The following is a 10362-nucleotide window of genomic DNA, read 5'->3' on the forward strand; positions in this document are numbered from 1 at the left end:
ATGATGCCCTGCACGAGGTGTGTGTCTGTTGGGTGTGTGAATATCTCAACACCTCCAGTATTACTGCCGGAGAGGGTAATAAAGGCTTTTTATTCATAACAGGCATCGTTTTTAAAGCGCGGGAAACCAAAGCTTGCTCACTTACGAGCTTGACCAGTAAGAAATTATTATCCTGACTCAATGTTAATGTGAACAAAACAACTCAATAGGAACATGCGTGTGTGTGTGGGGGGGTATAAGATATACAGGGTGTCCGACATGAATATACAAAGAAGTTTAATAGTTTAGTTTAACACGTAGGCTTTCGTGACCAATATCATCCACAATACAGGTTTTTTAAGGGTTAGATCATGTATAAATCTAACCCAAAACACCCGTATTATAGTTGAATAGTTTAATTGTTATTCGTGATGCTGACATACATTTTATCTCTAAATACATTAGACTTACGAGTTTTAGTTTGTGAATATATCAATTGGCACTTGTTTCAGGTTAAAATCCCCGGTTTCTGATATAGCGGAAAGTCCGCCCGTTCGCCCGACTTAATGCCATTCGATGTTTTAGCTCTGGCGGTGTTAAAGGTAAAGTCTTACGCGAACAAACTACGGGGACCTTGAAGAGCAGTGTCGATGCAGTGCCATCATCACCCACACCTACAGCTGTGTTGGGAAATGTTTCCTTAGAATTAGATTGATTGCAGTGAATGTCAGGACAGCGTGTTTATTAATCATAAAGTATTTTGGGTTAGATCGCATTAAGTATAAATGTGTTGTAACCCTCCACCACCCGACACAGCCAGTAAGGTTTGTCACGTAAACAACGTGCCAATTAGTCACTAGTATAATTCATATACTAATAGTGTATAGCAGTGTGTGGTGTAGTGTATAGTGTAGTCTATAGTGTCGTGTATAGTGTAGTGTAAAGTAGTGTATAGTAGTGTAGTGTATAGGAGTGTATAGTGTAGTGTATAGTAGTGTAGTCTATAGTAGTGTAGTGTATAGTGTAGAATACACTGCACTTTCGCGGTGTATTTCGAAACGTCTCATTTCCTTAAGACTCCTCGAGATACTCCCCATCGTAGTCTCCGTGCACACGGAGAGTTTTTTCTTGATATAATTCCCGACGCCCCCCGAGCCCACGGCCGCTCACGGCCGCGTACGTGCATCCCAGCGTGCACCACAAAACGGTGTTCGGAAAAAAGACCCCCTCCCTAGACTCCTCATACGGCTGGCCCCTCCCTGTGAGTCACCGAATGCCGCAGAAGGTGGCGACGAAAAGCAAACCTCTTGCCGCACACGGCGCACACGTACGGCCTCTCGCTCATGTGCGCACTTGCGTGCGTGTGCAAGCTGTGCGCCTGCGTGAACCCCTGCCCGCACTCATCACACACGTACGGCTTCTCGCCCGTGTGCGTCCTGGCGTGCTGCTTCATGTTGGAGCACCTGGGAAAACTCTTCCCGCACTCCATGCACACGTACGGCCTCTCGCCCGTGTGCGTCCTCACTTGCAAGTTCAAGTTGCAGGCCTGCGCGAAGCCCTTGCCGCACTCAAGGCACACGTACGACGTCTCGCCCGTGAAGCACTTGCCGCACTGCCCGCACGCGTGCCGCTTGTCGCCGGGGGCGCTCGCAGTCTTCTTGTCTCCTGCAAAGGTACGGACGGGCAGAGTGAGCGGTGTGGTGGGAGCGTTGTCTGGGCGCATTGTGCCCGTACGTGGCTTCCCGTCAGCGTTGGGCTTAAGGTTTGGGCTTAAGGTTCGGGTTAGATCACGTCGTTAAACCCGCCACCACCCAACACAGTAGTAAGTGCACCTCAATGTGTGCACTTACTACTATAGTCCTTAGATACAACTACTGTAGAGCGGGCGGGGGGGATGGTGGGGGAGGGGTAGCAGCCCAGCCCCAGCCTGCAAAGGTGCCACCTTGGCCGGCTGGGCAATCTAGGCGAGGCCGGCAGCTCTCCACGGGACTAGGCCTCACCACGGCACTTTGTATAGTTAGTAGATACTGCTAGAGTCGATATATACTTTTATAGAGTCGGTATATACGATTATTGAGTCGGTAGATACTACTATAGAGTCGGTAGATACTAATATAGAGTTGGTATATACTGCTATAGAGTCGGTAGATACTACTATAGAGTTAGATACTACTATAGTCAGTATATACTACTGTAGTGATAGCAGATACTGCTATAGAGTCGATGGATTATATTACAGAGTCAGAAGATACTACTACAGTCAGTAGATACTAGTATAGTCAGTTTCTACTGCTATCAAGTCGGTAGATACGCCTATAGAGTTAGTAGATACTACTATAGTCAGTATATACTACTGTACAGTTATTAGATACTACTATAGAGTCAGTAGACATACTACAGTCAGTAGATACCACTACAGTCAAAATATACTGCTGCAGAGTCAGTAGATACGTCTATAGAGTTTGCATATACTGCTATAGAGTCAGCAGATACTACTGTAGAGTCAGCAGATAATACTATAGTTAGTAGTTACCATAATCAGTAGATACTATGCTATTATTTAATTTATTTTTCTTTCTATGTGAATTTACCGAAAGAACCAAAGAGTAATTCCTGCAGTCATGAAAGATCCAAATCAAGTTTCTACTCCTATAGAGTTGGTATATACGACTCTAGAGTCAGTAAATACTATTACGGTCAGTTGATACTACTACAGTCAGTAGATACTACTACAGTCAATAGATACTACAATACAGTCAGTAGATGCTACTATACTCAGTAGATACTACTGTACAGTCAATAGATACTACTAAAGAGTTTCGAGATACAACTATAGAGTCAATAGATGCTACTATAGAGTCAATAGATACTACTCACTTTATTGTATATAGGGTGTGTAGGTATATTTGCCTATGGTGGGTAAAAACATTATTTTAGGGGGGGTCGACAATTTTTGGAAACCTTTTAGATCAACTATTTACCCCCCACTTTGTTACTTTTTGATTCAGGACTTCTGCAAGCCTCTAATAATTTTGTTGACGGACAAATGGACAGACAAATGGAACACCGGGCTTCCACAACAGCTTAGTATTTGTGTATGTTATGTTTTTAAGAGAAGACAAGTTTCAAAATATATTTCCCCCCCAGGCAATGCCGGGTACTTCCCATTAGTACACTATACACTGGTGCTTCCTGATTTGCTATGTCGGGTGGTGGCAGGTTTAACGACACATTTATATTTACGCAATCCAATTAACAAAAATATATAAATTATGGATGATGTCGGTTGCGAAAGCCGGCTAGGTGTTAAACTAAAGGTTTGATTACAGTAAACCCACACTACGCACCAACGCTGGATTCGTTGAGTTTTGCAAATTTGCAAGTTACAAGATGCGTGCCAATTCCCCCAACGGCAAGTCCACTCAGCTCCACGTCCTCCTGTACCACATCACTCCATCTCTTCTCTAGCTTATGCCGTGCCCGTTTAGCCCCCGAACAAGCTGTTTAGGCATGCGGTGGCTGGACAGGTGGCCTACATGGCCCAGCCATCACCACCTCCATCGTCTTCAAATCGTCATCATCATCATCAAAGGTAATTAAAGAACACAGTTATTTTTAATGGATTATTTATTTATTGCAGTAATTGATATTGAACAAACTTGATTTGGCGCTTTTGTGACTGCAGGAATTACTCTTTGGTTCTTTCGGTAAAGTCACCGAAAGAACCAAGAAGATGAATCCCTGCAGTCACGAAAGCTTTAAATCAAAATGTACTCTTTGGTTCTTTCGGTAAAGTCACGTATAAAGAGGAAATAATTAATTAAATAATACCATGCGACGTTTCGATTGCAACACAAGCAATAATCATCAGGTACAAATGAAAGAGAAAACAAACCTAGTAAACTTAGAAATATAATGCAATACAACACAGATAGTCGGCCAACATAACAGTCAACACCCTACCTGGTTGATCACGTTCTTCCAAAGACTGCCAAATTTAAGAGAGAGATAAAACACAGAACCAGAGACACATAGACAGACAAGCAGAGAGAGATGACACAGAGACACACAGAGAGAGAGACACACAGGCACAGAGAGGTGTGTGTGTGTCGGGATCGAACCCACGACCTCCTGTATACCAGGCGAGGTAGTCAACATCTCCTAGCCACCGTGATGCTGATGAGAGAGGTACACGCAAACTCCAAATATACAGCAGGCAGTGTCAGGGTCGGGATCGAACCCACGACCTCCTGTATACCAGGCGAGGTAGTCAACGTCTGCTATCCACCGTGGTGCCACCGTGCTCACCAGCATCAATGTCTTGCAGTCTCTCCATGAAATCTAGCCACGTCCCAAGCCCTGCATTCTCATCTATTTCTTGCTTGACTAACGCCAATTGAATGTCAGAAGCCATCTGGCAGGGGGAAAGCAAAGAAAAACAACGACAATGAACGTAGACAACCAAACAGATCCATAATAGAGGTTTGTTTGTTTGGGTTAGATGGCGTAAATATATAAATGTTGCGCCGTCGTTAAACCCGCCACCACCCGACACAGCCATTTAGTAAGGTTTAGTGCCACGTGAACAGAACGTGCTAATTCATTACAAAGTACAGCACTAGTGTGGAGTGTATGGTGTAGTGTATAGTTTATAGTGTAGTGTATAGTGTAGTTTATAGTAGTGTAGTGTATTGTAGCGGAGTGTATATTGGCATGTATAGTGTAGTGTATAGTGTAGTGCATAGCAGTGTATAGTGTGGCATATAGTGTAGTGTATAGTGTCGTGCATGGGGGAGTGGTAGTGTTGTGGTTAGCACGCTGCGCTATGCACCCGGCGACCCCGGTACGATTCCCGCTCATAGCCAACACCAGTGAGGATGATCTGAACCAGTCCTGGGCCTCCCCTAGGTCGATTCAGCCTCAAATGAGTACCTGGTGCGGTGTGTAGTAGTGGCACTCTGAGTGACCCCGGCTGGACACGTGACCAGATCCAGGTGGGGGCCAGGGGCCCTGGGGGACCCTGAGGGTCACGTGGTCGGGGAGTGGAGCCTTCTTGTGGGTTCGAGGAGGGCGTGGCTAGGGTGTGGCCAGCCACGCCAGGGGGGCTTATAAGCCGGCTCAGCACAGAGAGCTGAGCTGTTCGTGCCTGGGATGAAGACGTCTCATGAAGAATCTGAAGGAAGAATCCTCCAGTCATCGTGGCCAAGCAGAAGCCCTCCTGCCTTGGCCACGCCAAGTAGAACCCGAGTGTTAGCGAGAGTAGGCGGTGGTCACCACCTCATGTGTAGGGTGTGTTGCAGTTGTGTTGCAGTTGTGTTAAATAAATAAGTGTTGCCTCCACACGAGTGTGCGCGCCTCTGTCGAACCATTACAGCAGTATCTGGCTCTCCAGTAGTAAATGACTCTATAGTAGTAACTACTAACTCTAAGGCAGTATCTACTGACTCTAAAGCAGTATCTACTGACTCTGCAGCAGTATATACTGACTGTAGTGGCATCTACTGACTGTAGTATTATCTACTGACTCTATAGTAGTATCTACCGAATCTACGGTAGTATCTACCGACTATAGTAGTATCTACTGACTCTGCAGGAGTATCAAATGACTCTATAGTAGTATCCACAGACTATAGTAGTATCTACTGACTCTGCAGTAGCATCAACTGACTGTATTATAGTATCTACTGACTGTAGAAGTATTTACTGACCGTAGTAGTATCTACTACCTTTACAGTAGTATCTGTCTCAATAGTACTATCAACCAACTCTATGGTAGTAAATAGTGACTGTACAGTAGTATCTAATGATTATAGTAGTATCTACTGAATCTATAGTATATATTGACTGTAGAGGTATTTACTGACTGTAGGAGGATCTACTAACTCAACAGTGATATCTACTGACTCAATAGTAGTAACTACTGACGGTAGGAGTATTCACTGACTATAGTAGTAACTACTAATGCTACAGTAGTATCTACTCTATAGTAGTATCTACTGAAGTATTAAAGCTTTCGTGACTGCATAAAATTACTCATACATGACTTTACCGAAAAAACCAATGAGTAATTTTATGCAGTCACGAAAGCTTTAATACTTTATCACACTTCTACGGGGAAGTTACCGTTGTAATTATGTATAAGATGTGCCTTTTTTGAGCTGCCGTTTTGTATTTACAAGAGGTGGTCATTTTTTGAGCTGCCGTTTTGTATTTACAAGAGGTGGTCCTTTTTTGAGCTGCCGTTTTGTATGTGTAAGAGGTGCGTGTTTGAGCTGCCGCTCTCGCTCTGGCCCCTCCCCCCCTCCAACCATATTTCCTATTTAAGCTTCTGTTCATCCCTCTGCCCCCCCCCCCTCTCTCTTCCTCCCTGTCCGTCTTTCCTCCCTCCTTACCTCTTGGTGGACTTGTATATGTATTTCTACTGAACGTGTACCTCGTATTTTTCATTCAATCTATGTTGGTATGTGCAATCCAAAGGTTGAACACGAAATTGAACACTTCTGAAATTCGTGGTCCGCCAGGAAGTGTCTGTGTTGTTGGCCTGACTGGATGTGCTTCACATGTTTTTTCAGGTTTGTTGAATTCTCGTCTCTCATCTTTTTGTTGTATTTACCTCCGTGATTTGTTCTTGACACCTGATGAAGATCGCTTGCGTTGTGATCGAAACGTCGTGATTGTTTTTTGTTTTAATATAATTTTATTGTATTTCTACATACGTGACTTTACCGAAAAAAACAATGAGTAATTTTATGCAGTCACGAAAGCTTTAATACTTTATCACACTTCTACGCGGAAGTTACCATTGTAATTGTGTAAGATGTGCCCTTTTTTGAGCTGCCGTTTTGTATTTACAAGAGGTGGTCATTTTTTGAGCTGCCGTTTTGTATTTACAAGAGGTGGTCCTTTTTTGAGCTGCCGTTTTGTATGTGTAAGATGTGCGTGTTTGAGCTGCCGCTCTCACTCTGGCCCCTCCCCCCCCTCCAATCGTATTTCCTATTTAAGCTTTTGTTCATCCCCCCTCTCTCTCTGCCTCCCTGTCCGTCTTTCCTCCCTCCTTACCTCTTGCTGGACTTGTATATGTATTTATACTGACCGTGTACCTCGTATTTTTCATTCTATCTATGCTGGTATGTGCAATCCAAAGGTTGAACACGAAATTTAACACTCTTCTGAAATTCGTGGTCTGCCAGGAAGTGTCTAACTGTGTTGTTGGCCTGACTGGATGTGCTTCACATAATGTTTTTTCAGGTTTTTGGAATTCTCGTCTCTCATCTTTTTGTTGTATTTACCGCCGTGATTTGTTCTTGACACCTGATGAAGATCGCTTGCGTTGTGATCGAAACGTCGTGATTTTTTGTTTTAATATAATTTTATTGTATTTCTACATACGTGACTTTACCGAAAAAACCAATGAGTATCTACTGACTCTATAGTAGTATCCACTGACCATAGTAGTATCTACTGACTGTATAGTAGTATATACTGACTATAGCAGTCTTTACTGACCGTAGTGGTACCTACTGACGACAGTAGTTTCTACTGACTCAATAGTATCTGCTGACTATAGTAGTATCAACCAACTCTATAGTATATACTAACTCTACAGTAGTTTCTAATGACTATAGTAGAATCTACTGAATCTATAGTCGTATCTATTGACTCTAAAGTAGTATCAACTGACTATAGCAGTAACTGCTGACTCTATAGCAATATCTAATGAGAAGATTGGCATGTTAGAGAACAGGGCACGAGGTGGCTTTTGTGCCCGGTTCTCTGACACTGACTTGCCAATCTTCTCATTAACACAGCCGCTACTGGGGGAGCCATCTCACATTGACATGCTAATCTATAATTTCTAGTAATACAATAGCCGCCTCTTCAGTACCCTATTCGTGGGGTTACATTAACAGATTGACATGCTAATCTTCTGCAATACAATGGGCGCCTCTTTAGCACCGTAGTCGTGAGGTATATCAGGCTCTCCGATCTTACATTTACATGCAAATTCCATCTCTAGCCCTGCCCACTTACCCTTGAGTTGCACCCATCTCAAACCTATATAACCTATTGCAGCAGCTCTCCCGCTATATTTCTCCTGCTCGCCTGCTGTATTTTTTTCACCTGAAGACGTTTGCGCGTGTTGCGATCGAAACGTCGTGGTTTTTATTATTTTTCTATCTACGTGACTTTACCAAAAGACCCAAAGAGTATAGTATCTGCACACTCGATAGCAGTATCTACTGACTCTACAGTAGCATCTACCGACTCTGCAGTAGTATCTCCCGACTTTACAGTAGTATCTACCGACTCTACAGTAGTATCTACTGACTCTATAATCGTATCTACCGACTCTATAATAGTATCTAGTAAGTATACAAAGTGTCGTTGTGAGGCCTAGTCCCGTGGAGAGCCCCCGGCCTTGCCTAGATTGCCCAGCTGGCCGAGGTGGTGCCTTAGCAGGCTGCGGCTGGGTTGCTATACCCCCCCCCCCCCCCCCCCCACTGCCCGCTCTATAGTAGAAGTAACTAAAAATTCTGCAGTAGTATCTACCTACTCTACAGTAGTATCTCTTTATAGTCGTATATACCGACTCTATAATAGTGTAGTTGGCGCCTTGGCAGGCTGGGGCTTGGCTGCTATAATGTAGCGGCATCGTTGAGCGCTGTACGTGATTGCCACTACTTGTAGCGTGTAATAACGGCCTCGAGTCAACAGGGAGCAGAAGGGAGTCTAAGGGTGATGAGTCAGGCCGTTGGGCTAAGGTAATCCTAAGGCAGCTCGGGACCACAAGTACAAACCCCCAGACCCCCAGGAAGACGGTTCCAGAAGGGAGGAGTAGCCAGGGGCGGGTGAGGCAGAATCCGGTATAAAAGACAGTCCGCTGAACGGGTCCGGCAGGCGTCATTCACCTAAAGACTCAAGAGCCATACTCTTTGGTTATTTCTGTAAAGTCATGTAGGTGAAAAAAAATAGAAATAAATCACGACGTTAAGATTGCAACACAAGCAATCATCATCAGGTGTGACAACCACAGCAAGGATTTATATGGTAGTGTGATGTGTGATGGTTTTGTGATGGTTTTGACCGGAGTATCAAGTGGTTGTTTCTGTATGGAGGGAGAAACAGCTTGGCGGATGGTACGGTCAGAGTATCCGTTTCTCTTGAGGGCCAGGTGTACATGTTTTAATTCACTGGTCAGGTGGTGTTGGTCCGAAATGCAATGTGCCCTGTGGTATAACGTTTTGATGAGAGAATTCTTTTGAGCTGGGTGGTGGTGGGATTCAGGTTTCAAGTAGGAATCTGTGTGGGTGGGTTTCCTGTAGACAGAATGCCCCAGTGAGCCATCAGGTCTCCTCTCAAACAGAACATCCAAGAATGGTAGCTTGCCATCTTTCTCCACTTCCATGGTGAATTTGATGGCGGGATGTCTGGAATTGATGTGGTGTAGGAAAAGGTTCAAAGCTGGGAGGCCATGTGGCCAAATGACGAAAGTGTCATCCACATATCTCTTCCACAGGGAAGGTCTGAGAGTGGAAGTCTGGATGGCGTCCGATTCAAATTTCTCCATGAAAACATTGGCTATCACTGGTGATAAGGGAGAACCCATGGGGGTACCCTCATTATTGTTTGTAGGTGAGGCAGTGCTAGAGCATAGCCAATGTTAGGTAGGCTAGCCGGAGGAATCTCTCCATAATTATCGGAAGGGGCCGTACCCCTTTGTGTTATTGTTACGTGCTGCCTCCAGAAGAGAGAAGTCTCCGCATGTTTTATATCCACTACAATAGTATATATCGACTCTATAATAGTACTAATTTCACAGAGTGTAGTGGTGAGGCCCAGTCCTGGTGCAGTGTCCCCGGTTTCTCCTAGATTGCCCAGCCGGCCGACGTGGCACCTTTGCAGGTTGGGGCTGGGCTGCTACCCCCCCCCCCCACCATCCCCCTGCCCGCTCAACAATAATATTTTCCAAGGACTATAACAGTAGTATCTACCGACCCTATAGTAGTAAGTGCACAATTGGGGAGAAGACATCACACTGAAGAATTGACCTCAGCGTTGGGTATTTTTGTTGCATTTTTAACACGAACGAGAATTCCGCCAACCCGATGGCGTGTGTGCGTTGCTAGGGGTAATCACCACCGCGGAGCCGACTTTCTCGCACATGCGCAGATGCGTGCACTGGCACCACGCCGTGCTTATAAAACAAAATAAATTGTTCACTTAACTACTTTAAACTTGACAGACGTGAAATACGATGAGCGATTTTTTGTCCCAAGGCATACGGCGTGGTATCTGTGTAATTTTTCGATGCGTAAACCCCACAGTTTGTAAGTGAAAAACGTCACAAGGTACCCACGCAGACAGACACGCAGATGCACAGAC

This window comes from Petromyzon marinus, unplaced genomic scaffold (assembly GCF_048934315.1).
Source record: "Petromyzon marinus isolate PM22_M1 ecotype Great Lakes invasive population unplaced genomic scaffold, UKy_Petmar_22M1.pri1.0 PM_G_Scaffold_44, whole genome shotgun sequence".
In the NCBI taxonomy this organism is placed as follows: Eukaryota; Metazoa; Chordata; class Hyperoartia; order Petromyzontiformes; family Petromyzontidae; genus Petromyzon; species Petromyzon marinus.